Source organism: Trachypithecus francoisi, unplaced genomic scaffold (genome assembly GCF_009764315.1).
Source record: "Trachypithecus francoisi isolate TF-2019V2 unplaced genomic scaffold, Tfra_2.0 Lachesis_group3, whole genome shotgun sequence".
In the NCBI taxonomy this organism is placed as follows: Eukaryota; Metazoa; Chordata; class Mammalia; order Primates; family Cercopithecidae; genus Trachypithecus; species Trachypithecus francoisi.
Genome location: NW_022681468.1, coordinates 85,652,783 through 85,658,238, shown reverse-complemented (window position 1 = coordinate 85,658,238; position 5,456 = coordinate 85,652,783).

Here is a 5,456-nt window from a genome sequence, read left to right as displayed (position 1 = left end):
GCCACCTCAAAGACCACCTCGGCCAGGGCTGACTGAGGCAAGTCTCTTACCTGAAGAGGTTTAAGAGGAGAGGGGACCGGGCGCGGTGGCTCAAGCCTGTAATCCCAGCACTTTGGGAGGCCGAGACGGGCGGATCACGAGGTCAGGAGATCGAGACCACCCTGGCTAACACGGTGAAACCCCGTCTCTACTAAAAAATACAAAAAACTAGCCCGGCGAGGTGGCGGGCGCCTGTAGTCCCAGCTACTCCGGAGGCTGAGGCAGGAGAATGGCGTGAACCCGGGAGGCGGAGCTCGCAGTGAGCTGAGATCCGGCCACTGAACTCCAGCCCGGGCCACAGAGTGAGACTCCGTCTCAAAAAAAAAAAGAAAAAAAAGAGGAGAGGGGAGTGTCAACAAGGAAGCAAAGCAGCCAAATGTGCAGAGGGCCTGGAAACTGGAATGGGGCTTAGCAATGTCCTGAAAGACAGCAAATGCATTCATTTGCTTTCCTGGGAGGACTGCATGAGAATGTCCCCTTCCTGTACCTGTGCCCCCACTACATTATATTTTTACCCTTATTTGTGTGGATTGGGTAGGTAAACTATCATAGCCCCTTATTTAATTTATATTACATTTACATCTTTTTCTTATTAAACTGATGACCTGTTTATGTATTAAAGATATCAATCCTGTTGATATATTGAATTTTTTTCAATTATCTACTTAGCACAGTGTCCTTATCTAATCATAATTAAATTAATCATTTAATCCGCAAAACAATCCTGTGAAGTAGAATTTTTTTCAGGAAACATTCTACCTTTATCTTTCTGTATGGTTATAAGCAAGTTTGCTTTTTTCCATCAAATAAAGATGAGTGGCTAAAAGCGTGGCCTACAGAATCAGACTATCCTCGTTTGCTCCTGGGGGACCACCTATTACACAGGTGACCTTTGTACATTGCCTAAAGTCTTTGTGCTTCTGTTTCTTCATCACTAAAGGGGGAATAATTATAGTATTTGCCTCGTGGGCGTTGTTCTGAGAATAAAAAGTAAATAAACTAGCACCTAGCACATCATAAAAGCTCCATTGTTATTATTATTGTTACCATTAAATGTCTTTGTAATGATTGTTGTATATGATTTCGAATAAGTTTAGCATATTTTGAAACCCGAAGGATTAAGGCTTTAAAACAGCCATCTTATCCCAAACCAGCCAGTTCTCTGGTTGCTGGAGTGAAAAGGAGGCATTTCATGTGTGTGACACGTCTTTTAACTTGTCACTGTTTTGGAAACATGAGTTCCTCTTACAGTGACCTTGCGTTTGCCCACAGATGTATCCTGTAGAGAAGGACTTTCAGTATAAAAGGGCTGCCTTGCTAGTTCTGGGAGACTGTGTAGGAGGTGGAAGCTCTTTGAGTTAAATTGAATTATTTTGCCTCAGTGTTGTCTTCAAAAGCTCTGAATATATAAGCAGTAACCTTTTTTCCTTCATCAGGACTACAATGTCCTATGATTAAAAAGAAAACTTTTACTTCATCTAATCCAGTAGTGTTCAAACTTTGCAGCACATCAACAAACCTAATGCATTTAGAAAAGACCACATGCTATAGTCCTATCTTTGATCTGTAGAACCCAAATTTCTGGGATTAGGGCCCAGGGACTTGTATTTATTTATTTATTTATTTATTTTTTTTTTGAGACAGAGTCTCTCTCTGTCGCCCGGACTGGAGTGCAGTGGCCAGATCTCAGCTCACTGCAAGCTCCGCCTCCCGGGTTTACGCCATTCTCCTGCCTCAGCCTCCCGAGTAGCTGGGACTACAGGCGCCGGCCACCTCACCCGGCTAGTTTTTGTATTTTTAGTAGAGACGGGGTTTCACCGTGTTAGCCGGGATGGTCTCGATCTCCTGACCTCGTGATCCGCCCGTCTCGGCCTCCCAAAGTGCTGGGATTACAGGCTTGAGCCACCGCGCCCGGCCGGGACTTGTATTTATAATAACTCCAGAAGCTACTGAATTTGTTAGGATAAGGCTAAACTCATGGAATGAAATATCAGAGTATAGTGGGTAAAATATATATCAATATTTTAATCTCATATAACAGTCCCCAAATGAGCAATCCAGGCTAGCAAAATAACTGTGCTTAACAATTCTTCAGGGATGTGGCCTCCTTCCATTTTACTGTTCAGGCCATTTCTAGGACATTACCATTATCTGCATGATTCAAGTTAGGGCATACTTATGTCCATTTTGGCGATCTAGCTGTTAAGAAGAAAAAAATCACAGAGGAGGCCAGTCCTATGTTGTAAGACCTGGACTCGGAAGCAGCATGAATTACTTCTGCTCACAGAGACTGGGAAGGTCAGTCTGGCTGGGCATCCTGTGCCTCGCTGCATCCCTTTGCCTTGGGAGCAAGGAGGGTTGATTTGGGTGGGCAACCTGAAAGCTTTGCCACGGTGATCCTGATGCACATCTAAGCCTAAGAACCCAGACCTAATCCGGTTTCCTCCTTGTGTAGATAAGAAAATTGAATCTCAATGAGTGGAAATGACTTTCTTGGAAGGCATGACGAGCCCCGCCCATAGGACACATGAAGACTTACCGGTGATGTGGCAAAGGCACTCCTTCCCTCAGTACCATCTTGGGTACTTGAGGCCAGGGTCTTGTTTCTTCATAATTGTTGCTTAAGAGATATTTAGTACACTTTATTTTGGGAAAACAGAGGGAATGGTTAGAGACAAGAAGAGTACTCCTTTTAGGCTAAACAACCCCTGTTGGTGTCTTTCACAAACCTCTGTATCCTTCCATCCTCTGTCCATCCTCAGCTTCCTTCACCTACCTGACTCTCCCTTGTATGACCCTTTTAAAATTGGGTCCGTCTCCTTTATCATCCCATCTCATGCCCTCTAATGTTTTCTTTCAGCTAAGGGATGTAACACTTATTCACTTCTCAGTTATTTTTATTTTCTTTCTTTTTTTTTTTGAGACAGAGTCTCACTCTATCTCCCAGAGTGAGTGGAGTGCAGTGGTGTGATCTTGGCTCACCGTAACCTCTGCCTCCTAGGTTCAGGTGATTCTCCCACCTCAGCCCCCTGAATAGCTGGGATTACAGGTGTGAACCACCACATCTGGCTAAGTTTTGTGATTTTTGTTTAGTAGAGACTGGGTTTCACCATGTTGGCCAGGCTGGCCTCAAACTCCTGGCCTCAAGTGATCCACCTGCCTTGACCTCCCAACATGCTGGGATAGGTGTGAGCCACTGCATCCAGCCCACTTCTCAGTTACTTTTCTAAAATGTGCAAGGAACGTTTGTTTGACTATATCTAGTCAGGTGGAGTTTGTGCAATTGAGTGGACTGAGATGACAGACTGAGAAAGGGAGAAGGAAGCACATGGAGATAAACTGGCATAGGAGTGAAAACAAGGACACACCAGCTCTGTAGACTCAGAACAGCAGAGATAGGGCAGGTACTGGAGACAGGCTAGGTCAGATGAGAATGGAGTACTGGGGGCCTGGAAAGTCAGCCTGAGAAACAGGTGTGAAGCTACAAGAAAAAAAGGAGCTCCCTGCGGTTTGGGAGCAGAAAAGGGACGTTATAAAAACTGAGTACTTTAAAATCTGAAAACTCACGCCCATCATACTCATGAGGGATCTGAGGGTGCACAGGATGTCGAAAGTGTGACACGCTTCAAGAATGAGAGGTGCTGGCCCTCGGGAGCACTGACTCCCCACACACTCCACATTCGGCCTCCCTCAGGCCTTATTGTATGATAACGGCACAGATCCTGGTACATCGGGGCACCAAAGGACTGGAACCCAGAGCTCCTGCTTCGTTCAGAGAAGTGGAAGGGGTTGGTCTTAACTAAGCCTCTTTAAAGGATGCTCCTGGCCCAAAAAGAGCCAGCTATTCTGGGTCTTTGTTTTCTCTTCTGGTGAGGGATGGTATGAGTACTCAGTTTGAAGTAGGCAGCATTTACTTTTTCTTACACATTACAGAAAACTCTCCCCGAGTTTAAATTGTTGGGCTCTGAGGCTGACATGCCTCTCAGCCAGAGCTGGAAATCTAGTGTAGGAAAGAAGTTATTCAAATCTGAACTAAATTTGAACAAGAGGAGACTGCTTAGACTGCTGTACTGTGAATGGAGTCTACCCTTTTTTTTGATGAGTAGGTGGTAGTGTCAGACTTGCTATGTGGAGCTACCCCTGGGATGGAACTTAGTAAGCACATCTTCCTTTCTGGTTCCTAAGTCCTCCTCCTACAGAGAAGAGACCTTTGGGACCCAAGCATTTTGCTTTATTACTCTGTCCTTTGGCTGCCGAGTGCAAACTGAGTCCTAATTACATACCTCTTTGGCCAAACCCACATTGATTAAACAACGGCTACACTGACAAGGGAAAGCCAGCTAAAAGGTACAAAAATGTTGCTGTAATGCTGCATATTGGGTGATTGTAAATGTTTTACAGTTCCAGTATTTTGAGAATTCTGCACCAAATATAATAAAGCTTGGGAAAAATGACATATAGAGAATTATGTACAAGAAAGAAGTTACTATGACATAACATTCATTTACATGCATTTATTTAAAATTAGAACATTAAGAAAGAGGGGTCTCAGGATGGAGGGAGAATTTAAGGAGAGGAATAGAAGCATATGGCCACACATCAGTGAAGAAGATAACTGCCCATACTTTATGCAGAATGAATCATGAACGCTTACAAACAAATAGCTGGTAGTGAACAAAATTAACTACAGTATCATAAGACATCAAGGTTGAAGACCAGTCCTGCCTGGTACTTGGCACAGACTTTCTGTTCCCATCTTTCTTTCTGCCTCCTCTATTTTTCCATGGCTTGCCATTCCTCTCCCACAGCCCCAGGGTATCAAGACTTTGCTTGAATAAAGATTACAGTCAGAATTTTCTTCTCTTTACTGCAACCTGTGAAATAGAGATGAGGGTGGAAGAGTGGAGATTGCATAGGGCTGGAGCTATTGACACTGAGAGCAACAGCTAAGCCAAAGGATCTTTTTCCTCTGGCATCTCCTAAAGGACAGGCAGACCCTTTGTTGTGTGCATACATCAGTTCACACGCATGTGAGCACATACCCTTTGAAGAGAGTAGTGATAATAATATATGTCACACTCATCACTATTTTTCTGAAAAGTACCATTGGCAGTACAATTAGTTTTTAATTGTCCATGTTGGCTTTAGGCCTTCTTTCCTTAATTCTGCCTAGTTAAGTGGACTCTTGTTTCTTGGCTTTATAGCTGAGCTAGGATGAAATTCAGTTTGTTTCAGACACCCCCCGACCCCACCACCCCCCTCACACACACACATACATAGAGAGAGAGAGAGAGAGAGAAGAATCTGCACGCCAGTATCAGTTATAAATTTTAATTGAATTATCCACAATTTTGAATTTTTAACTCACACACACATACACACACACAGAGAGAGAGAGAGAAGAATGTGCACGCCAG